Raw genomic sequence first — 26523 nt, 5'->3', positions numbered from 1 at the left:
AAAGGCAAAAATTAGTTTGTTTCTTTATTCAATTTTTGAACAGTGATACTCATTCAGTAAATGCAAATTATTTACACGGCAGTGCACTATAGGCATAAATCTAGACCCCTAGATAAAACATGATGGCATTATAGCAGTGACAACTCCTCCACAGTAGCAGGTGGGATTTTTCTTTTTTGAGGACGGCTCCTTTTACCTGTCACTACAGATGGTCTGTTTGTTCTGATCAAGAGCCTTTTTTTGGGCAGCTGAAGAGGAGAAGTCTATCTTATGGCCAACCTCTGGCTGTATCTTGGTCATATTACCCAGCAAAACCCAGTATGCAGGTTCATCTGTAACAGTCCTTGTGCCACAGATCACTGTTGCTTCTACATTAAACAGAAGAGCAGTGACGTGGGTGCAGGTCTCCGTGACTCCGGCCTTACAGCTGCAGTGGGCGGCTTCAACCTTCCCTGTGATGCTCACAGTGACCCATGGCTGCAATGCTGGTTCATTCAGTCTTTGAGAGTGCAGGACCTGAAACACACACAAAGTTCTTGTCTTTAAATGAACTATGAGCCAAGGCTGACATAAATGTTTTATCTACTTAATCATTAATGTAACAGTGTTTAGAAAGTTAGCACATACATGTAATTTTTCATTTCTTTATGTGTCCATCTATAGAACGCTGCATGTTATAGTGTAAATCTGCCTGTTCTCTGTCAGAAACCTGCCTGCAGAAAATGAACCTAAAGGATGTAATGCAAGGATGTCATCACTTTCAAGATGGAGAAAGCATAAAGTGACAATTGTGAATCACTTAATATGATAAGGAGATTCTGCAGGTCATTAATCAATGTATAAAATTAAATAAAATTATTTTTAGTGACACAAGATACAAATATGGAAGGAAGATGTATAATCGCTCAGTTTGGGGAAATTGTGGGTAGCCACAATTTCTCCATACCCACAATGTGCAACAAATGGGCACAGCTATCTTCAACAGTGGAACATCGGCCAGTTACTTCCAACTTTAACGCAGCTTGTAGTCTTGGAGAGCAGCACACCAAAACTGCATGCACAACTTCTGCTAACAGTGGAAACAGATTAAGAAATCCATGCAAACAGATTCATAAACCGAAAGAATATTATTTTACAGGATTAATGATCATATCAGCCGCTGGCTGATCACAAACCCTGAGGGTGTATACGAGAAGCAGAAGAAGCAGAGGGGATATCCAGTTTAAGGTTAGATAGTATTTGTAAAGATATTGACCATATCCTTTTCTGAAAGTGTGGATATAATGGATGGGGTAAGGTACTGACATGCTACAACTTTATAGTTGTTAAGTTCTGGCTACAAGTATACATACCCATCTTGTACATTTTTTTTATTTTATTATTATTATTATTATTATTATTATTATTATTATTATTATTATTATTATTATCATCATCATCATCCTCCTACCCAATTATCTGTTTCTTTTAATCAGAGTATGCTGTTTTAATGACTTTACAATATCATTTACATTGTGTTCCTTACATTTTCCCCAATTGTATGTTATATTAATCCTATATTTCCGTTTTAATATTTCTAATGTTTGCCTTGTTTTCTTCACTGTCTGGTCTGCCTCTGTCTCACCTTTATGGATGCATTTACACCTAAATGTCCCCAACAAAGGATGTTTTAATTCACCACTATTCCAGTGAAACACGAGTCTCCCACCTTCCTGCTACCGGTCTCGAGTTTTTGTTCACCAAAGCACACACCAACTTCATACTGACGGACAGATCACTGCCCTTTTGCCGCCTTGTCTGACCGTGTTTTGTGGCTTTGGTTCACTTCGCCTCACTCTTCCCCATTCTTGTCATTAAATCAGGCCGTTCTGCAACCATGGCAGCCATTCAATCTATGGCTTTATTCATGGTGTATTTTACCACTTCACCAAAGGCCGTTTTCGTTTACAACATTATATTTGCAGTGTTCGTCTATCTATCAATATCTGCGGAGTATTTTTTAACGAGTATCCTATTTTCTAAAGCACAGCATGTAAAGGGTAGCTCGGTTAGCAGGATGCTAGCATGTAGCGCTTAGTGAGACACGCCTCAGACGAGTTGAGCAAAGACCCCGTCTGTGTACTTTATACGTGAGCAACGGATTTAAATAAAATTAACGTTTCAAAAGACAAACTTGAAGATAAAAAACAATATACTTACCGGAGAATCGCCAGGGTTTGCCGCTTCCATCTTGCTGCTCCTAAATTCAAAACTGCCTCTGCAGTCAGGCAGGGGAGTCGTGGAAATTGTCTTTGAGTTAGTCAAACGTTTTCCTTAGTTCGAGTAGATGATAAAATAAAAATAAATGGGATTTTAAGTAGGACTAGGCGTTCTGTAATGATCTCTATTTAGGAGAAAAACTTAATCACTCACCTCTAAACAGCTCTCTTTTAGGAGACAAACTGCTGGCTAACGGTGTCATGTGATCAAACAGCGTAATTTAATTGGCCGAGAGCCACTCGACTCGATCTGGTGCTGAGTGCTCTGGCTTGGGTCATTAAAGTTCATCACTTTTGCAGTTGAATTTTTGCAGGTGAATTTTTGCAGGTGAATTTTTTTCAGGTGAATTTTTTGCAGGTGAATTTTTTGCAGGTGAATTTTTTTCAGGTGAATTTTTGCAGGTGAATTTTTTGCAGGTGAATTTTTGCAGGTGAATTTTTGCTTGTGAATATTTTTGCAGGGAAATTTGGAGGATAAAAATTCAGTGTCATAAATTCAATGTCTAAAAATACTTGAATTCTGATGATACTATATTTCTTCCATACTTTTATTAGTCCCCCCTAAGGACCCCAAAGCGCTTTACACACCCAGTCATCCACCCATTCACACACACATTCAAACACTGGTGGAGGAAAGCTACAGTTGTAGCCGCAGCTGCCCTGGGGCAGACTGACAGAAGCGAGGCTGCCATATCACGCCATCGGCCCTTCTGACCACCACCACCACCACTAAAGCCTCATTCACCTATTCACACACCCACGTTTTCTATTTCTAAGTGCTTTCTGTCACTCTTTGATGAATGCTTTGGAAGCAACTCGGGTTTGAGTATCTTGCCCAAGAAAACTTGGGCATGTTAACCATCTGATGACAAAATTTACATCACCGAGACCTGAGTGGACCCTAGCAGACTCACGTACATTTAACATATAATCGGTGCTTAAGTCATACCTAATAACATATAATGGCTATGAATCAAATCCTGTTGAAACACTACAGTCACAAGCACAGCATTTTAATCCGGTCTGGATGGTGTCTGGGTCATTCCAACATCTCAATTCTTTTCTTTTTCAGTCCTTTTGTTTTAGATTTTCTTGGGATCATTGTCATAATGTATGATTCAGTCTTTAGTCGTCAAACAGATGACCTCACATTTGACACTGGAATACTTATTTTCTTCTTTAAGTGCATATGACTAGCAACACCTGGCTGTTACTTACTAGTGAGTTTCTATAGAATGAAGGTTTTGAGTTTTTCCACAGGATTGAGTCCCATAAAAAATTTTTTTCACATATATCACTTCTTCACTCTGTGTCACTGTCATAAGTCTGTCTGACAGTACCTTTAACAATGATGCCTGATAATGTTAAATCTTATGTTGAATAAGATTTACAGCTTTACATCCATTTAAACAGTCAGTGTAGAAGCACTGAAGGCAAAGAACCCTTTGATGAAGCAACATTTGGTGCATGGGTTGAAACTCATTCAAGATCTCCTCTGATGCTGTCAGACTGTTTTGATTAAAAATAATATTCAAATGTCTGTTGTCCACAGAAAGCTACTTTAATCAGAATGCAGGGATTGTTACTGTCTATCGTGAATTTGCAGCTAGTTGGGGCTATTCCAGTTCATCACTCACAAACAAAATATCTGCCACACATACACCCAGAGCATTCTCTCCATATGCACACACCAGCATTTTACATTCAGTCATAGTGTGCAAAGAGAGAGAGGAATGTTGGGCCTTTTTTCTCAAACCTTGAGCTCCAATCTGATTAGAGTAAAAAAGCCATCACGTTTGTCTGCACGGGGGCCTGCCTCTAATTTACCGACGGGGGCTCAGAGTGCAAGTAATCACATATATTCCATTTCTTCCTCATCTTTTATTCTTGGTTGATGTCTCTCTTAAACCTGTTTTTTGATTTCCTAACAGTATTCCTTTGCATGTTTTCTTTTCCATCCTGTCTGTTTGTCGCCATTACTTTTAAGCGCTCCCCTCCCCTCCTGTATTATCTACCAACTCTCTGTTACCTCTCTCTTCCTCTTCATTTCCTCTTGTTCTGTTTCTTTCTCCTCCTCAGTCTCTCAGATCCCTGGATCCTTAGCTTCCTGTCTGACAGACGCCAGGTGGTCAGACTGGGCAGCATCACCTCATCCCCCATCACACTGAACACTGGTGCTCCACAGGGGTGTGTACTGAGCCCTCTCCTGTACTCACTCTACACCTACGACTGCACAGCCACTAACAGCTCCAACATCATTGTGAAGTTTGCGGACGACACTACAGTGGTGGGTCTTATCACCAACGGTGATGAGACGGCTTACAGGGAGGAGGTCAGCGCCCTGACCCACTGGTGTCAAGACAACCATCTCACCCTCAACGTCGCAAAGACAAAGGAGTTGATAGTGGACTTCCGGAGGTGCAGAGAAGTACACACCCCCATCACCATCAACGGTGCTGCTGTGGAGAGAGTGAGCAGCTTCCGGTTCCTTGGAGTACATCTGGCTGAGGATCTTACGTGGTCAGTACACACAAACAAAACAGTGAAGAAGGCGCAGCAGCGCCTCTTCTTTCTCAGGAGACTGAAAAGATTCGGCATGAGCCCCCGCATCCTCAGGACCTTCTATCACTGTGCCATTGAGAGCATCCTCACTGGATGCATCACCACCTGGTATGGCAACCGCACCGCCTACAACTGCAAAGCTCTCCAGCGAGTAGTGCGGTGCTCTGAACGGATAATTGGAGGTGAGCTTCCCTCCCTCCAAGACATCTACAGGAAGCGCTGCCTGAGGAAAGCGGGGAGGATCATCAAGGACTCCAATCACCCCAGCCATAAACTGTTCAGACTGCTTCCATCAGGAAGGAGGTTCTGCAGCATCCGGTCCCGTACCAGCAGACTGAGAGACAGCTTTTTCCATCAGGCCATCAGACTGCTGAACACGTCATAGACACCTCAGCTTCACTACTGGAACTTCAACATTATGCACTCCACACTGTATATAAATGCCACTTGTTTTGCCCATATTCAACTCTGTATATTTTATATATTTTATTATTATTATTATTATTATTATTATTTTATTTTATTTTATTTTATTTTTTTTTTACTATTTAATTTGTAAAAATGTGTATACACACACACACACACACACACACACACACACACACACACACACACACACACACACACAGGAAAATATTTAGTATACACATCCAGAAATGCATACACTATTATATATTGTACATATATTTATTAGTTTCAGGTTGGCCATTCTTGTATTTTGCTCGTTTGTGTTGTTGTGTTTGCACATCTCTGTTGCTTGTGGGGTTCGCACACAAGAATTTCACTCGCATGTGCTGTGCCAGTGTGCCTGCACATGTGATGTGACAATAAAAGTGATTTGATTTGATTTGATTTGATCAGATCTTCTTAAGCTTCAACAACAGTAAACAATTCTTTTGTTGCCTGATCCAATTAAACAGCTTAAGTTCCATTCTCCTCTGTGGCGAGCTAACAACACTCCCCACTGTGTATTCTGCCAATCTAAGGCTACGTTCACACTGCAGGCGAAAGCGCATCAAATCCGATTTTTTTGACCCTATGCGACCCATATCCGATCATGCTATGACAGTGTGAACGGCGCAAATCCGATATTTTCAAATCCGATCTGGGTCACTTTCGTATGTGGTACTGAATCCGATACATATCCGATGTTTTAGAAAGCGACTGCTGTTTGAACGGTCAAGTCGCATTAAATCCGCCTTTTACGTCACCGACACAAGACTGAAGCCAATTATCAGCGCCCGAGAAGACATCGCGAACGCTTCCTAGCCATCCAGTGTAGATGTCAGTGAAACTGTTGGGAAGACAACGTAAACATTTTATTTGTACTGTATAATCTGCAGATTCTGACAGAAATCTGCAGCTATCCTTTGAAGCACCGCTCCTCTCTTAACCCTTTAAGACCTACCATAGAACCAAGTTCGCCAGAGCTTATATTATATTTTTACATGCTGTGGAGCCATTTTTGGGAGCATTTCAAGTTGCTATACATCAATACAACCATTATAGCCCAAACTTTAATAATATGTCTGCATTAGGTGCATAGTAATTACATAAATTGCAAAAAAGTGCAATAAACTACAAAAAAATTGAAAATCGTTTTTGTTTTTTTAACATATATTTCTAGTTAGAGAAATTTAAGAGGCTTATCCCTCAAAACTGTAAATACAAAAAAGTTACACAAACTAGTTTCCCACCACAGGAAATTTATTTTGAGTGTCTTCATAGTTTTATTTTTGAAATACACCAATTTTTATATACTGCAGGAAAAACGAAAATAAATATTATAGTGCAAATTTGCAAAATAACAGCATATGCATCAAAATAAACTATTTCCAGCAGTGCAATATGAGTCCTAAGCATCCCAGAAACGACACAGAAAGTCATAAACTCAAACATAACTTTTTAAAACACATAAGAAGTAAAACACAAGCTCATAAGGGCCCGATCGTAAAAAACTACATTTCCGCAAAATGATGTCACTTCCGGTTTCGGGCAGGTCATGCGGTCATGTGATAGTTCGCGCTGATGGACATAGGAAGTGTTACAAACAGCTGATGGATCGGCGAAGCGTGTTTCTGGAATATCATGTTTTTGTTGCTGCAAGTGATTTTTATGCAGTTTTTGCAAAGCTATATGTGGAAGGAAACTGTGACCTAGGACAAGCTGATGGCATAAGATGTAAGTACAACTCCTCCAGTTTCATATGCAAAAAAAATTATTGTGCTAGCTTAAGTGGTTGCAGAGCTACCGGGATTTAAAAATAGTTACGCAAAACAGAGCGTGCCCGCTCCGATCGGCTGTAAAGGGTTAAACAGCAATAAGGATCATTATTAGGTTATTTACATTATTATGTAAATAACAAAATAACTTAAAGCAAAAATTGGGAAACGTAAAGTCCGAAGTCTTTATATTAACGGCCATCAGTCAAACAATACTGTTTGTTCTTGGTCTAAACAGAGCGCGTTGTGTGTGACATCTTCTTTTGCGCATGCGGGCCGCTTTGAGCGTTCACACTAGAGCGCGTTTGCTGTCGCATTTTATTTGTAGTGTGAACGAGGAGACAAAAAAATCGGATTTGATCAAAAAATCGGAATTGAGCATTAAGACCTGCAGTGTGAACGTAGCCTTAGAAAAGGACCAATTTTGATGGGAGATAAACTGGATCTGTTTGTTTAAAAATAGATTCCAAATAATGTTGTTGATTTATGGAAAAGTTACACCTAAGACCCAAAGGGCTCCATTACTCTTGTGGTTCTGTTTGATATCAGCGGGATATCCTAATATGGTCATCTCAGCCTTTATACCAATCAGCCAGTCAGATGAAAGTTTGCTTAATGTGTGGGTGAAGCCAGCTCAAATTCTCGTTCCAGATTTTGGATGAATTATGGACCTGCTTCAAAGCCCAGTCTAAGATAAATAGGGATTATTTTGAACTGTGAATCATATGGTCCTACTTAGACTCCAAGGATAAAAATGTGAAGTGGAACATTAGTATGCTGTAATATCATCTTAAGAAGCTGAAGTGCCCATTGGTGGATACACAATATGCTTTACACACATATGTTTATATTACTTTGTATTTGGCATAATGATTTAAAAATAAGAAAAACAAACACAAAAATTGCTCTTTATGCACAACTGGAGAAATATTGCAATGCGTTATCGTTATTCGAGTTGTAAATAGTGTAAATGTTAAGGGAGATGCAAAAATGTAAATCTCTAATAATATAATACTATAATAAGAAATCAGCAGTAAATTTACGCTTTGTAGCTATTTCAGATACAATGCAAGCAGTAATTAGCAGCTGTGCTAGCAGCAAACCAATAATAAAGCAATGATTGATCCTGGTGGTATCTAAAAATTGACGTAAAAAACACATAGACAAACAGTTTCCAAGGCAACAATGCAAGTAGAAGAATTTACACAAAAAGGCAGAGTTATGGTACGCCTCAGGGATATGTGCTCCAGACAATGATTTGGTAACCATCCATCCATCCATCCATTTGCTTCCGCTTGTCCTTTTCAGGGTCGCGGGGGGCGCTGGAGCCTATCCCAGCTGTCATAGGGCGAGAGGCGGGGTACACCCTGGACAGGTCGCCAGTCTGTCGCAGGGCCAACACACAGGGACAGACAACCATTCGCACTCACATTCATTCGCACATTCACACCTAGTGACAATTTGGATTATCCAATTAACCTATCCCCACAAGCTGCATGTCTTTGGACGGTGGGAGGAAGCCGGAGTACCCGGAGAGAACCCACGCAAGCACGGGGAGAACATGCAAACTCCACACAGAAAGACCCCGGTCTGATGGTGGAATTGAACTCAGGACCTTCTTGCTGTGCGGCAACAGTGCTAACCACCGTGCCACCGTGCTGCCCGTAACATAAGGGGTAAATATTTGGTAACATAAGGGGTAAATAATGCTACAGTATATTGCCAGAAGTATTCACCCTCCCAATTATAAATTGTTGAGCTCAGGTGTTCCAGTCACGTCCATGGCTGCACGTGTACAAAAGCACCTAGACATGCAGACTCTTCTACAAACATCTGTGAAAGATTGGGTCGCTCTAAGGAGCTCAGTGAATTCCAACATGGTACCATCATAGGTTGCCACTTGTGCAACTAGTCCAGTGATGGAATTTTTTCTCTACTAAATATTCTTTAACTGTAAGTGTTATTAAAACAAATTGGAAGCAACTGGGAAAAACAGCAACTCAACCACAAAGTGGTAGGCCACGTAAAATCACAGAGCTGGGTCAGCAGACATTGGAGGTCTATAGCAATTGACTCAATTGACCTCAAACTCCATTATCAGATTAGCTCAAACACAGTGCACAGAGAGCTTATTAAAATGAGTTTCCATTGCAAACAAGCTGCATCCAAGACTTATATCTCCAAGTGATTGCAAAGTGTCAGATCCAGTGGTGTAAAGAATCCAACATGATTTCATACAAGTGTAAAAAGCAAGGTCGAGTTTGGTGTGGAAGAACTTGACTGTTCTCAACTTAACCCAAGAGAACATCTCTGGGATGAGTTAGAGCAGGGACTGTGAGCCAGGACTTCTTGTTGACTGACCTCACAAATGTCAATACTTTGCTGAAGACCAAGAGTAAAGAACCAAAAATGAAGTAGAAATACAGACAATATGAGAGAAAGCTGCACTAACCAGACAACACCCAACGAGGTAGAAACCTCCAGCAGAACCAAGCTGAGGGTGGAGCAACCACTTGCTGTGACTGGTTGGGAGCAAGAGGAGGGACATAAAAGAACTTAGGAGTAAAAAAAATCTCATTTGATTTAGTGTACTAGTCATTATTCATTCATCCATCCATCCATTCTATCCCAGCTGTCATAAAGCGAGAGGTGGGATGAAATATTGGACATTTATCTAGTATTTCACAGGGCTTGCTTGTGTTAACTCTGTTTAATATCCTATTTTATATCTTGGAGCTTACCCTAAAACATAATTGAAAAATCTCTTTTCCAAACCACTGCAAAATGTTGTTCTTTCACCCAGCACATACCGTACTGTGTTGGTAAAAGGTTTTATTATTAAGGCCAAGATCCAAGCAAAATCCTTCTCAATATAACACTCTCTGAACTCTTCATGTCCTCCACTTTTCTCTCACTTTCTGCACTACGAGGATGGAGGTCAGTATCAGAAAAAAAAGGATTGGTTGAACTGGAACAGATTGAGTGTTTTTGCATTGAATCTGAGCTTTTCAACTAAAAGCAAGGCCAAACTTTCATTTTTCACAACAATATACTCAAAGATTATCTTGTGAATACAAACACTAGCTCATCAAGACCACTTGAGCAGTAACAGAGGAATGGAGTTAGTTAAGAACAACGCAGCAAATACTCACAGCTGCATGATGCAAATGCCACCAACTTGACTGCATATTGAATTACTCTATGAATAAATGACAAAAGCAACGTTATTTGTTCACGTTATACTTTCAAACACTCCTACTGATACTTGTACTTAATAATATTCTGCCAAGAACATTTTTCTTCTAATTTATAGATGAAATGAAATGGTCAGTCTAGAGTTGAGTCAGCTATTTTTCCCTATAATGCAAGGTTCAAAGTAATGCTGTAATATATTACAGTGGATGGCAACCTTGGGTCTCAAAAGCATTATAGATGAGCTGACACAAGCTGAAAAATATATTGAACAGAACCAAAAGTTTCATGGCCAGTTTCCTTAGCTGGATTGGTGTGATGCTTTCTAACAGAGATAGATTCCTAGACAATGTCATTCCGAGACAAATTTGATCAGATCAGCCAGTGAGTTGGAGAATCACCTATTCTAACCTACGTAATGTTGTAGAAATATATAACAGCATATGCTTTCCTACTTGTGTGAGAATGATGTAGATTTTAAAACTCAATCTATAAGTAAGATCCCAGTTTACAGCATATGAGGCATTTAAAATAATTTAGATTTTTTTTTTTAGTCAAAACAGATCAAATCTACTCCTTTTTCCTTAACCCTGTAATTGCAAGTGTATTATATTTAATGCATGAGTTTTTGAGAATTCTTTATCTCTAATCCCATTAAGCCAACAGCCTAGGACCTTTATTAATTGACTAAAGTCTTGACTATCGATTCTCAAATCAAGTTTAAAATACAAACCAGCAAACTGAAGACTCAGGTGAAGATCTAATACAGGGTGAAGTGAACAAAGCTCACGTTTAAAGCCAATAATGCTCAGTTCAGGTCAAAGTAGTAAATTCAGTAAACCCAAAATCCAATCCAGCACATTCTTAAAACATCATAAAATTATCCGCTGTAACCAATAACAACAAGTTACAGTCACGTGTGTGACATCACTGGTCATTGTTATAGTTTTTCTCCAAAGGGATCAACAACAACTGTAAAAAACTGTCAACAACTGATTGCTCATGAGGGTTGTTGGATTGTTGGTTTTCCCTGAGTATTATAGTAGGGTCCTCTTACAAAATAACACCTTGAGGTGATTCTCATTGATTTGACACGATAAAAATAAAATTGAATTCAATTAAACTGAAAAAATACTGTAGTCCAATGTCCTCCACTGCCACCAAATATCCATCCAGTAGAGCATCCCTGGGATGTGGCTGGATGGGAAATTTGGAAGAGCCACTAACAAATCTGTAGCAACTGTGTGACGCTATCGTGTCGACATGGAAGAAAGTCTGTGGGAGTGAGGGATGTTTCCAATGAATGAATGAACACAGCTCTCAAGGCAAATGGGTCCAACCTTTTACTGGCAAGGTGTGCCTAACAATGTAGTTTGATGAGTGCATATTTGTAGTATATGCTTGTGTGTAATTAACACAGCCATGACATGCACAACAATATGTCCTGCAATTCTGTTAGTTTCATCTGAACCTCTTCTGAGAACATGTGGTTATCTCTGCTTTCGGTTTAAGGGCAGTTTCACTGACGGTGTTACCGGCCTTGCTCTTTCATTCACATTTGACAAAAGTTTGAAGTATTTTGATTGAAAACACGAATACAAAGCTTGACAGTATTCAGGACAGTGAGCGATCTAGTGCTATGCTCAACGAAAGTACAAACTGATTTGATGTGTCAGAGTAGTGACAATGACTTTTTTCTGCTGTGATAATTGCACCACATCAATCGAGAACAAACGCAGTTGTGGGTAAATATTAATTCAGCACAGGAGGTTTAAATGGTGGGAGGTCAGGTGGGTATGACCCTATTACTGTAGGAATATCCAGTCATATAGTACCACGAGTAAAAGTGAACACTTTTTACACACCCGAGATTATGAACTTTCTACTTAAACTCAAATTTGCTTTACTTTTTCCTTGTGTTCACTCGCAGGAAGCATCTTTTCATTCTCTCTGGCAAACACAAGCATACTTTATTAATACACAAACGTGCTATTCCATCCTATGTGATAAAATGCTTACTCACACATGAAACTGTAACGGAGGAGGTGTGAACAGGTCTGATTGCGCTAGAGCGACTGTGTAGACTGGTCTGAGGTTTGGGAGACTGTTTGATCAGGTCTGTTGGAGCCCAACTTGTTGGAGGGGTGAGATTAAGGGAAAAGGGGGGGGGGGGGGTGAAGAGGGAGGACAAAGCAGTGAAGGGGAGAATGAGGTAAAAGGCATCATGGAGAAACAGAAGGGACTAAAGGGACAGAGCAATGAAAGAAATGTTAAAATGTTACAATGTAGGGATGGTGGTAAATATGAAGTAGGGGGTGGGAAAAGAAACACAGATAAACACATGGAGGAAGAGGAAGTAAACATGAGAGAATAGATTCTGGAAATGACAGAGGAAGAGATGCTGAGAAAGACAAACTGAACTGAAGAGAAAACACAAAGGCTGGACTATAAATGAACCTCAAAGTTATAAGAAGGGTGAAAAGGAAAGAAAATAGTCAATGGAAGGGAGCTGCAGGATGGAGTGAAACAGGTGGAAGAAAAAGTGGGTGAGAACAAACAGAATGGAGAGGAGACTGCAACACGAAGGAACGCTGAGGCCGGTTTCGTCACAGGGCTCCGGAGAGTTGAGATAAAAGCACTTTAGCGGCCGGCTCCAGATTAGATCTGTCACTGTCACCTTGGTTCTCAGTGTCTCAGGTATGACTGTGACAGGGAAGGAAGTGCATCCTGCTTACTCCAGGGTTTCATCATATCCAACATGGAGTTCATCTGTGACCATCGAACATGTGTGTACTGTCAATCCAACACAACACAGGTAAACAATACTGAGATTATCCCGGACAAAGGAGATGCTGGAAAACAGAAAAAAGAAGACAAAAATTAAGTTTGGTAATAATAATTAAAAAAGCTACTTTCAGCTATTCCTTTATTCACACATTCGCTCACTGCTCAGGTAGATTTTTACATCAGATGCCCTTCCTGACTCAACCTCCAAGGAATTTGCATCTCCTGCTGAGATCAAACCAGGGAGCTTTCACGTGTCAGACCACTGCAGTCTGAAGCCACCACAGAAATGATGGGAATGAAACCCCAACGTTCTTAAACAAACAAGACACAGTCCTCGGAGGCAGCTCACTCTCTGGGCAGTATTTACTTTGAATATAGTTTGTAGTGCTATAAGACTTAGAGAAAGATATACAACATACATAAAACATATGTGGGAGTTGATCATGGACATAACTCAAGTTTATTATATTAAATAATATTATTGTATAATGTTACACTACAGAATACTTTGAGATAACTGGGCAGCTTCTCTTTCTCTTGGCAATACTTTCTTCAAAGATAGAGATACATTTTGGGGTCAACGTGAAAGAAAGGAAAAGCAGGTGAAAGTGAGGTCAGAGGTCAAATGTGAGGTGATGTTTTTAATCTTCATACAGTGCTTTCTATATGTCAGCAATACACACCACATTGTAAGAATGATTATATTAGTTATATTAAGTCACTTTTTGACCAATAAATCAAATTAAGTTGACCTTGAAGACTTTGGTGGATGTGAGCCAAAGTTTAATGGATTTGTAACATGACACCGCTCGACACGCCTGCAGAGTTTAGTCAGAAATCACTCAGGATCAGGTTTATAGACAGAGTGACGTGCACGCAAACACTACCAAAAACCAAACCTCCTCAGAGGAGGTAATGAGGCAATAACTGAGATAATTAAATAGAAAATTAAAGGACAGGATTGTTTTTATGTTCATGAGCTTTATGGTTCATGACCATTAGACCTTTGATGCTGTTTATTCCAGGTTGGTAGGACTATTTCAGTGATGTACAGGAATCTTATGGAAAACTGAAGAGCAGACAGAATTTGTCGGAAAAAATGAACAAAATGTGAAACTTTCCATTAGAATTGTAGAAAATGGAAAGTCTGGTTATATGCAGAAGAGGTTTTGTTGATAATGTGTCCTCCTGGTATTATGACTGCAACGGTGAACCATGGAAACAAATAGGTTAGGAAGCATAATTGTACCTGTGATTCAGTGGGTACATTCAAATGTACAGTTTGCTTGCATCAGACATCATGTCAAACAGTTTGGTTTACAATGTACTTAGTGGAAAAAATGTCATAGCATAAGATTTATGTCCAAATTTTCCCAAGTGCTTTTTTGAATAAGTAAGGATTTTTAACGCAATGTTCCTGATCATACTGTTTTTCTTTAGAAAGCAATTTCAGGGAAGAGTATGGGCTGAACCACTTTTTGAAGGTGTGTAGGGGGGTAACGTTATGAATGCACTCATATTTAGAATTCATTCTCCGACTTTGTTTTATTGATTTCAACCATGACACACAAAGTTAGCAACAGCAAAGTTGATCTTGATTTCAGAACAGCTGTAACAACCATTATACCCTCCAATCCCCCCCAACCCCCTATTCCGAATTCTCCCCCTACCAGGTCCACACTAGACAAGACACCACAGAGAACCAGTCTCAAGACCTCTCAACATCTCAAGATTTAAGTTCCTCGGTTTCTTCAGTCCAGCATCTTGCATTAATGTCATGTCATTGCGTGTGTTCAGTTCCGTCAGTCAGCTGTTCAGTCAGTCAGCCATCTCCTGTTCTCTTCGTTTGTCCGTCACAATAAACACCCTGAATCTTCACCGTAAGGAGATGATGTCACCAGAGTAGATCCGCCACAGTTTTTGGTGTGAGAAAGCATCACACCAAAAATTAAAGGCATCAGTTTAGGCTTGAGAAAAGAATTGTTGATGCTTATGAAGCAGGAGCATTTCCAAATTCCAAGCACTGGAGTGACCACGATTACGAGAGAGCTATACTATCTTTTCACTATACTAATGCTGGAATGCTGGGAAATGCTCGGTTACATTTAACCACATGATAATCAAACATACTTTGAGAAAGGGTGGTGTTACCTTTCAATTCAGAAAAGTAATGCTCATGGAAAATAACAAGCATCTTCATTTTCTGCACTCGTGACTGATGTCTGGTGTATTATCATATGATTCAGAGAGCACTCTAGGCTGTGAAAACTTCTCAAGAACAGCTCAACGAACCTGACACAGAGTCAACCAGGCCTCCAAACACCCCAGATTCCAATCCAATCAAGCGGTCACACGTTGCAGGAACAAGACGAATCCACTCAGGCTCCAACAATCCAGCCCACAGGACCAAAGGGATCAGAGCATTATCAACACAGAACACCACGAGAGACCTGGTGTTCATGCCTCAAAATGTCAAAGTCATTTTGGCTGCACAAAGGGAAACTGCACAATATTAGGCAGGTGTCTTCACTCTAACTTATTGCGTCATGTGACTCATACACATTGAGATTTCAAAAGAAAGTGAAACAGTGACTCCTCTAAACAAACAGTATGCAGCCCACTTCACACTGCATCATTTCTTTGTTCTGAGAAACATTCAGCTAATGATTCTGCAGGTTTTCACCTTTATGTGTGTAGCCTCCATGTAGTAAAGTGTGCATATTTCTTTGCTTGTAACACAGTGATAAATGCACAGAGATGATATAGTGGTAGTTTCATGGCCTCATTTTCCCCTTTGCAGCGAGAGTATACAAACAGAGCAGGCTGCAAATATGTCCACAGTCTGCTCTCACTTATGCACTTCTCAACTCAAAGTAAAGTGTTTTTCTTTTTCTCTGCTTCTGGAACAATTAAATTTGTTTGCAGGAATCATTAGTTTTATCTCAAGCTGGTGACACGGCACACAATTTATGATTGCACTGCTGCAACGATTTCCCTTGCTGAGCGCGTGATATATAATATTTACAAAATCAAGTCTAATTATTTTAATTATCAGCTCACAGCCTAATCCAATAAAACAACGTCTGCACCTCATTCACTTGACACAATCAAATCGGCACCATACTGCAAGTCATTTTGATCCTTTTTTAAAACCAGGACTCCACCGTTGTCATATTCACACTTGCTTTTACTGGAAAATATGTCAACAGCGTACCATAAAACTGCTGTGAAGTGCTAACTTTCTTTCATCACTGACTGTGGAGCAAGCATACAAAATATGAATAATCTGTGTAAAAAAATGCAAAGGTAGAAACTGAAGCAGTTAACTGATAATCAATAGAAAAAAAACCAACAACATGTGGGTTTAAATATTTATCTTGAGGTAGATGATATACAGATGCAGTGCTTGTGGCAAGCTCGTGGCATTATGGCAACAGTGACTGTGCATTCATTATTCAAGGAAGTGCTGAGACTACACTAGGTATAGAGCATTTTCCCTGTCTGCGCTTACAGGCCCACCATGCAGGCCTGGGGCATCGTCCTCATTAGGAATTCTGATGGCCTGAGGAAATGAGCTTCTAGTGAGACTCTTTGTCTGGTCTTCAGGCTTCATTTCCCACACCACAGCTGAAGAGAGAGGCCATTGCTAAGGTGCTTTGTGTCCTTAATATTTTTCTTTGCCTAGGGCCTTTATCACCTCGTATAGATCCAGCTCCATCAGATTTGAGTTGCATTTAGCAAGCTGCGTCATCATCTACTGAGTGTTGAATCCATACAGCGAACTGGCACTCCTCAAAGGGACACCTTTGATGGTGCATATAGTTTAGGACTGCAATCTGGAAGTCCTTCAGACGTCTAAAGACTGGGATAAAAGTAATTCTTGGTCCCTTTTTTTCCCCCTGACATCAGTGGCAGGCACCTCTTAAGTTGTTCAACCAAGCTGGAACCTCCAGGGCAAAAAATTAAACTGGAAATAAATAAACTGCAGAAGTTCCAACAGTTGGGAAAAGTGGTAAAGTTTTACATTAGTGCAGTTCCTAATAGGGCCACTTGGGCAACTCTCAAAAAGTGAGTCAGTACTTAGATTCCCACATTAAAACTTTACAGCTGTAGTTTTTCTCTCTATAACCATTTCCTGTCTTCTCCACAATATGCTTTAAATTCTGCATTATTATGTGAACTGAAACTCCTGGTTTTCTATCTCCAGCATTTTAAATGCATTTATCTCCAGCTTATGTTAGTGCAATTCTAGTATGAATATATGCGTGTGTTTATTTGATACACTAAGCAGAGTGTCATATGTTGACTTGTGCCTTTGAAGAAACAAGATAGCATGATAGCATTTTCCTCGCTCTAGCTGATGTTCAATAGGATGCTGTTGTCTTGGTAACACTGTGGCAAGCTCTTTACCCTTGCACTATTGGAAACTAGGTGGCCTTTACATACTTAGCTGTCATGCAGCGCTGTCAGGTAGGCCTCTGACGAATAAAAAAGACAAACAACCTTCTCCCAAGAAAACCCAAACAGCTGTAGTAAGCTGTCTACAGCAGCAGGCGTACCAAAAATCTATAAGAATTTATTCTGTTTCCACAGACATTGAACCCCCACCCAGATGTCTCCAACATCTTGGAGCTGGTGTAGAGAGAGAAGGCTTAAATCAATATGCTCACATAATAAAAAATAAAGCAAAACAAAAAGCACAGCCAGTACAGGGAGTGCAGAATTATTAGGCAAATGAGTATTTTGTCCACATCATCCTCTTCATGCATGTTGTCTTACTCCAAGCTGTATAGGCTGGAAAGCCTACTACCAATTAAGCATATTAGGTGATGTGCATCTCTGTAATGAGAAGGGGTGTGGTCTAATAACATCAACACCCTATATCAGGTGTGCATAATTATTAGGCAACGTCCTTTCCTTTGGCAAAATGGGTCAAAAGAAGGACTTGACAGGCTCAGAAAAGTCAAAAATAGTGAGATATCTTGCAGAGGGATGCAGCAGTCTCAAAATTGCAAAGCTTATGAAGCGTGATCATCGAACAATCAAGCGTTTCATTCAAAATAGTCAACAGAGTCGCAAGAAGCATGTGGAAAAACCAAGGCGCAAAATAACTGCCCATGAACTGAGAAAAGTCAAGCGTGCAGCTGCCAAGATGCCACTTGCCACCAGTTTGGCCATATTTCAGAGCTGCAACATCACTGGAGTGCCCAAAAGCACAAGGTGTGCAATACTCAGAGACATGGCCAAGGTAAGAAAGGCTGAAAGACGACCACCACTGAACAAGACACACAAGCTGAAACGTCAAGACTGGGCCAAGAAATATCTCAAGACTGGTTTTTCTAAGGTTTTATGGACTGATGAAATGAGAGTGAGTCTTGATGGGCCAGATGGATGGGCCCGTGGCTGGACTGGTAAAGGGCAGAGAGCTCCAGTCCGACTCAGACGCCAGCAAGGTGGAGGTGGAGTACTGGTTTGGGCTGGTATCATCAAAGATGAGCTTGTGGGGCCTTTTCGGGTTGAGGATGGAGTCAAGCTCAACTCCCAGTCCTACTGCCAGTTTCTGGAAGACACCTTCTTCAAGCAGTGGTACAGGAAGAAGTCTGCATCCTTCAAGAAAAACATGATTTTCATGCAGGACGATGCTCCATCACACGCGTCCAAGTACTCCACAGCGTGGCTGGCAAGAAAGGGTATAAAAGAAGAAAAACTAATGACATGGCCTCCTTGTTCACCTGATCTGAACCCCATTGAGAACCTGTGGTCCATCATCAAATGTGAGATTTACAAGGAGGGAAAACAGTACACCTCTCTGAACAGTGTCTGGGAGGCTGTGGTTGCTGCTGCACGCAATGTTGATGGTGAACAGATCAAAACACTGACAGAATCCATGGATGGCAGGCTTTTGAGTGTCCTTGCAAAGAAAGGTGGCTATATTGGTCGCTGATTTTTTTTTGTTTTGTTTTTGAATGTCAGAAATGTATATTTGTGAATGTGGAGATGTTATATTGGTGTCACTGGTAAAAATAACTAATTGAAATGGGTATATATTTGTTTTTTGTTAAGTTGCCTAATAATTATGCACAGTAATAGTCACCTGCACACACAGATATCAAACTAAAAACTACTTCCAAAAACATTCAGCTTTGATATTAATGAGTTTTTTGGGTCCACTGAGAACATGGTTGTTGTTCAATAATAAAATTATTCCTCAAAAATACAACTTGCCTAATAATTCTGCACTCCCTGTATATCTAAACAGCTCTGGGGAGTCCTTGTGTTGAAAATGAGACTCAAATATGTTTGTAGCATCTGGGGACTGACTGTCAGAAAGTCTGTGTAGTTTATGATAATCCTCTTCCTACTTTACAGGTACACAGAATGACGGGAATGGCATGAATGATGAGTGTGTCAGAGCTGTTAACACACTCTAATGGTTCTAAGGTATCGGGCTTTTAATTAATTTTAACTTGATTTTTATCTGTGAAAATGTGCTATATAAATAAATTTTACTTACTTACTTATGTGTGACATCATCCTCAATTTGCTGCTTTGTGAGTGGTTGTTCTGTGCTCACAGACGCTCCTCTTTTTTGGAAATCAAAATATGGTCACCCTACTTTAGCCACGTTTATGTATCTGTAGTAGCTGTACCTGCTTTTCCATGCAGCTTGGTCTTCATCAGTTTCCTTTTTGACTATGGACGTCAGAGAAGAAAATTTATTATGAATGACAAACACACAGAAAAAGAAAGAGGACACAGTAACTGCTGCATGATGTGTTGTGGGAAGTGGATAACAGTAGTGTATTCTGCACGTCTTCAACTTTACTCCTCTGAGGGAGGTACAGTATGCCTACTTAACTATGTCTAGCCTTGCAGCTATCAAAGCCATAATTACAGCTGATCTGAACCTGTCGGGCTCATTGTTTTTGTGATGGCCAATTGCTAAGCAAAGTACTAATGGTTTTTTATCAGCTGAACAATATGCAGCAGTATGTTAAAGCTGAATGCAAACCCATCACAAAGTGATCTGCACAGCTCCAGATTTGCTGGAGTATACTGAGCAGTGATGATTTGGCAGACTGCTATAACCTAAGTACTGAAAGCTGAGACATAACAACCCCCTTTTAAACAGCCATAAAGTCTTTGTCGAAGGAAGAGGAGACGAGCGTAAGGTCAAAATTCACCAGTGCATTTAAATGTGACACCAAGGACTCTTTCACAAGCGTCCATATTACATCCATGTGAGAATTAGAGACCTATGTCAGTGTGGCCATTACCCAGCACAAAACAGCAGCACTCTAGAAGGACACCTTGTACGTATTAGTGAGAAGCAAGTGCTGGTTTGTGCACCGGGAATGAAAAAGATTTCTGTAGCTCTCTTTGGCAGCGCAGCCTTTCCTTTAGATTCGACTGATTATTTCAATTTTTCAGGTTTCAAGACTCTGAAATATCAACTATTACCAGAACACATGTGAATGTCAGTTTTCACTTGAGGGGGAAGTGAATGTGTCACTCTCATTCGTGACCATATCATCACAGAAACACCAGAGTGCTTGTAGACTTAGGATAGATGTAAAAATATGTTTACTTACTACTGTCTCAATGATGTTTGCTTGAATTTTTCAGAAAGTGGTGAAATGTCCTGAAGACTTTTTTACCTTTTCTTCAACACTGATGTGATGAACTTCACAGAAACTCTTCCAAAAGAGATCTGATTCCATTTCCATACAAAGGTAATCGGTCGCTGTGGATAAAGAAAACAGTCCCCAAAGTGTCTCAAAGCAAGATCAGCGTATAAAGTATGTGAGACAATTAAAAAGTGTTGTGTGGTTTTCTGGTTTTCGTGACGTGCATGAGCCTGAGAGCCAAATCACATTCATAAAACATTTGTTTCTATTACTTTACTAAATTAAAATGAACTTTAGCCAATGTGATACATTTATTTCTAACTTTATGACAATAAAAATGAATATGTCCACTGATGTAAATATCAAACATGGTAATACATTTACAATAATATAGTAGAATACCTTAATTTCCTCTCCTCATCTCTTTATAGACAATAGTGCCCAGTGACCATCCAAGCTTTATGAGGGCTCATTTTGGAAGATGGCCTAACTTTTCTCGTAAAGGGCAAACACATCATTATCTTCGCTGTTCTTAATTTTCAAAGTGGTGAGCAGTAGATTATATATTGCAACTCTGGCTTCTGAGCTGTTAAGTAATAATATGTCTGATATTATGGAAATCTAAAATGATGACAAATGAGAGGATTATAAGCTACCTCCTCAATGATACAGTCTCGAGAGACTTTCATCATTGCATCCCTCACTCAGAGCTCTAAGACGAGTGATGTGAAAAGCTTTTGGCCAGGTGATGGTGCACTTTTGTCAGTGATCTCGATCCAAAGATCTCCATCTGTGGGCAGTGGGTCCAATATTACTTAATTATCTTTTAGCTGTCTCAAAAAAAAAACCAAAAAAAAAAAAAAACGAGCTCGACAGCTGGTGTTTTGATGAAAACTTCTTTAAATACACCTGACAGAAGACAAAATCAGGTTTCACAAACTTTTTTTTCATCTTACAAGGGTCAAATATTTTGTATCTTTGTCATATTAACCTATAAAAGAATTCAGTTAGAGGCCAACACATCTCTGATTATCTCTGGAATATCACTTTAGATCAATAAAATCAAAAAATGCTTGATTAACTCACATGTTAGTGTCAAAGACTTGTCCGCTCAACCGATTAGCCAACTTGGAACTCCAAGGGGGCTGAAGTCTGTCCTCTCACAGGACAAGATGTAGGTCACATCCTGGACAGATCTCACCCACTTTAATTTACTGACATCTTAGCAGGTGATTTCTCATAAAAAGTAACATAGTTGTAACTGACACGGAGCTGAAGATCACATTTGTAATAGAGGCAACCCACCTGAGAAGACTGAGAAGAAGCTGCTAAAGGGGCAGCGAGAAAAGATGGAGAAGGTTAAGTTCCACTGTTGCCAGGGGTAATATGAGCTGGAACCCCTACACTGGGGGAAAGGCTTCAGTAGACTCACAGTTCATCTAAACTATATGTCCATCACAATTAAGTCCTTAGAACAGCAAAGGTACAGCCCCTCAGAATCCCAGGCCTAGGGCGAGTAGAAAGTTTCGCACCTTTTTAAACCAAAGTTATTGGAATTTATTTTCACATATTTCTCACCTACACTTTAAGTTCAATATGAAAACTTAAAATTACTTAACATGGCTTGTGTTTACTTAAATTTGTCACAGTCAATGAATAAAACTGATGCTTCCTGCATAGATGAATATTAAATATGTAGAAGCTACCAGCAGGATGCTGATGTTTTAAAATATCCTTCAAACTCTACAGCGCTCAGCAAAAGATGAAAAGTTAAGAGTTATGAAAAAAGACTGACTGGGAAAGACAAAAGCTTTTTTTCCCTGGGTTGTCAGCAAAAAAAGCATCAGGTCAAAAGTTTAAAACTAAAGGCTGGAAAGGCTGACGGGTCCTGCTGATTAAGAGGGGAGCTGGCTAAAACCCTCTGGATTGACTGCTGGTACTCAGCCTGATTCAACAGAGTTAAGTGGGGTCAATCTTTTTCAGCTGAGATTCCATTCAGCTGCATATCAAGATCTGCAGTTTAGCTACCTGATCAAAGCAGATCAACCTACAATACTCTTGCATGGTCACAGCATCCTGGCAGAGCCACGGCCAGGTTACACTGATGCATAAAAGCAGGCAACATCCTCTAAGTGCTTTCATTTATCCCAATTCTAATGAACACCAAGGATAGATAATTACAGTTACAGTATATAGAATAGAATAGAATAGAATTGTCAAGGTGCTGGGTCGTTGACCCAGCGTTTTGTGTTTTATGATTATTTTCCTCTGTTCTAGTTATTCTGATTTTGGTATTCTGTGTCCTCCCCCCTTGTGTCCGGTTCGTGTTCTAGATTTCCTGTTTTATTCTGAAGGTCTCTGTCTGTTGTCATTGTGTTCAGCTTGTGTCCTCCAGTCATCATGTGTATTCGGATCAGCTGTTCTTCCCTCCTGTGTGCGATTACCCAATTACCTTGTGTGTGTATATATAGTGGGTGTCGTCTGTGTTCGTTGTCGGCTCGTCTGTGTTCTATGGTGTTTTGTTCCTGTCTCTGCGGCTCGCTGCCCCGCACCCCTTTTCTATGCTCTTAGGTTTGTCATTTAGTTCTCCCAGTTTAGGTTTCTTCAGTTGTTTTGTCATGCCTCACTGCCTGTTTTTGCCACTCCACCACTTGTAAATAAACATCACTCGAATCATCAGTCACTGCCGCATTTTGGGTCCTCCTTTTCCTCCAACACCACCCGATCAGATTTGCACACTGTTAGACCTCTGCCTCACCACTACATATTTCAAGTACAATGAAGGCTTTTACAGACAAAAACATGGCTGTGCCATGGGCTCCCCCGTGTCACCTATTGTAGCCAACCTTTACATGGAGGAAGTGGAAAGGAAGGCTCTTGGCTCTTTCAAAGGAAGAGTACCCAGCCACTGGTACAGATATGTAGACGACACCTGGGTCAAAATCAAGACACAAGAAGTGGAATCCTTCACTGCGCACATTAACTCTGTGGACAAAAACATCAAGTTCACCAGGGAAGACACAAAGGACAACTGTTTGCCTTTCCTGGACTGCGCTGTGCACATTGAAGAGAAAGGCAAACTCAACATCGAAGTTTACCGGAAGCCCAAACACACGGACCAGTACCTCCTGTTCGACTCCCATCACCCTCTGGAACACAAACTTGGAGTAATTAGGACCCTACACCACCGGGCAGAACATGTTCCCTCTAAGCCTGAAGGAAAAAAGAAGGAACACACACATGTAAAGGAAGCACTCAAAACGTGCGGCTATCCTAAATGGGCGTTCTTAAAGTCAGCAAAGAGGCACAGAAAAGAAGATCAGACACCAGCGAGGGAGGATAAGAAGGACAGACGCAACAACATTGTCATCCCCTATGTAGCCGGTGTATCAGAAAAACTCAGGAGGGTTTTCTCCAAGCACGACATCCCAGTGTATTTCAGACCCAGCAACACGCTCAGACAAAAACTGGTTCACCCGAAAGACAAAACGCCAAAACACAGACTTAACAATGTGGTGTATGCTGTACAGTGCAGCGGGGAATGCCCAGACCTCTACATTGGAGAGACCAAACAGCCACTTCACAAGCGCATGGCACAACACAGAAGAGCCACCTCCACAGGACAAGACTCAGCTGTCCATCTGCATCTTAAGGATAAAGGACACTCTTTCGAGGATGCCAATGTTCACATTTTGGACAGAGAGGACAGATGGTTTGAAAGAGGAGTGAAAGAAGCCATCTATGTCCACTGTGAGCGACCATCTTTGAATCTCAGTCTCTCACTGGTCAGTCACAGGAGCACGTTCAGTGAGAGACTGAGATTACCAAAAAGCACCACTGAACGACACAGGAAATCTTTCCTGCCTGTGGCCATCTCCCTGTGCAACGCATCCACTTAACATACTGTTTGCTGCTATAACTACACATGTTTCTTTTTCAGCTATTTATTTATGAGTGACTTATGTATGTATATATGTATATATATGTATATATATGTATATATTGTACTATTCTTAGTTAGTGTATTGTCTGTCTTGTCTTGATGTTGGTTTATAATGGAGCACTGTAACAAAAAATAATTTCCCCCAGGGATCAATAAAGTATTCTGATTCTGAACAGAGGCGGGGTTTACGACACCAACTCTCTGCCATCTATAATCCAGTTTTGAGATCCCTTCCCAGACGCCTTAACGCCCACTCACATCCTGGGCCATCTGATCTCAGTAATTCGCATGATAAGGTGGGGCCAGGTTTCACAATGAACTCACCCGAAACTCTGGCTGATTGGGACCCACACCCAGTTTCACACCTTGGCTCAGGCGATTAGAGGATCATCAGGGGGTCCTTTTGTCCCTCTGTGGGGGGAAACTCCCACTAGGTTTATATCTGGGACTCTCCACCATTTGACCTTAGAACTGAAGAAGCTTCTCGGATGAGAGGTGAAACGTCTTCAAGCAACTTAAAGAAGTCCAGACGCTTTTCTTTGCAAGCTCCTTTGACTACGATGACCTGGATGACTGAGAACCTTCACAGACAATTAAGAAGGATATATACAAAAATAAGAGAAAAGGCACAGAGTAGAGAACAAGCTATTGACGTGTCTATACACCACTCTGCATTTAATCATTGGTTATTATTAATCTCTGGCTCTCTTCCACGTCGTGTCTTTGTCCTCCCCTCATCCCCAACTGGTCTTGGCTGATGGCGGCCCCTCCCTGAGTTTTTCCTTCCTCCTTCGTATATCCTAAAATGAACACAAACCCAAACCTAATGGGTGTGACTCAGAAAAAGGCTCACACAGTTACTCAAAGTGGTTTCAGAGTTCTGGAATAAGAGCTTTCATCGCTCCATGTGTCGCACTAGCCTGACCTCATGAAAAATCATATGTATCAGATGCCAAGCCATTCGTCCATGATTGCATTCTTTGGTTTGTATATATTATTTTACATAGTGTCATCTTAGGATACACTGGGCAGTTGTGGCTCAGGTGGTAGAGCAGATTATCCAGTACTGTAATTGTCGGGCTATAAGCCGCTACTTTTTGCACAAGCCCTGCGGCTTTTAGTCAGGTGCGGCTTTTCTATGGATTGTCCATGATTTTTGTCATATCGTAAGATGATTTGTTTTATTTGTTCCGCTGTTGTACGGCACTACGTTGCCTGGCGGAAGGGCATGTGATCAGACACACAGTATTGGGGTTCAAGAGTGGTATGTTGGTCACATGTCCATCCGCCAGGCAACATAGTGCCGTACAAGTAGCGCGAAAAACAAACTTCAAAGTAGCGCTACGCATTCAGCAGGAGGTGTGGATGATGAGCGGCGATAAACTTGCGAAAAGCAAGTTATGCTCAACTCCACCGGTGGAATCTGACAGCGTGGAAAAGTGTGAAAACATCCATGATCACCAACGGATTTCGAAGGGCTGGACTGCTGCATGATGGAATCAGAATCAGAATCAGAAAGGGTTTTATTGCCAAATGTTGAGCAGGTTTACAACATTAGGAAATTGCTGCAGTGCTTAGTGCAAACATACTGTCATAAATTACGCTTAAACAGACATGAAAAATAAATAAATAAATAAATAAAAATAAGAATAAGAATTAAAAGTGCTAAGTAGATAGATATATACATGAGTGCAGGTGGTGATCAGTGCCAAACATGGAATGATGCAGTCAACACAGCGTAGGGTCATGTGTTAGTGGTGGGAACAGTCGTACGGTTATTGTTCATGTGTCCAACAGCAGAGGGGAAGAAACTGTTCTTATGGCGAGAGGTTCTGGTGCGAATGGACCGGAGCCTCCTGCCTGAGGGGAGCAGGTCAAACAGACTGTATCCAAGGTGAGAAGGGTCAGCTGAGATCCGAGCTGCACGCCCC

General features: G+C 40.7%; 1 long non-coding RNA gene across 1 annotated transcript; it reads right to left on the bottom strand.

The window, feature by feature from the left end:
• Positions 1 to 11: 11 nt before the first annotated feature.
• LOC145430879 (uncharacterized) lies at positions 12 to 2376 on the bottom strand. Its single transcript, XR_013911194.1, has 2 exons — positions 2200 to 2376; positions 12 to 516 (listed from the first exon to the last, which is right to left on the bottom strand). It is a non-coding gene; the product is annotated as an uncharacterized LOC145430879 (long non-coding RNA).
• Between the last annotated feature and the right edge of the window lie 24147 nt (positions 2377 to 26523).

The sequence above is a fragment of the Astatotilapia calliptera genome, chromosome 2 (genome assembly GCF_964374335.1).
Source record: "Astatotilapia calliptera chromosome 2, fAstCal68.1, whole genome shotgun sequence".
In the NCBI taxonomy this organism is placed as follows: domain Eukaryota; kingdom Metazoa; phylum Chordata; class Actinopteri; order Cichliformes; family Cichlidae; genus Astatotilapia; species Astatotilapia calliptera.
Note: the sequence above shows the minus strand (reverse complement) of the source record. Positions and strands in the feature narration are given on the sequence as shown.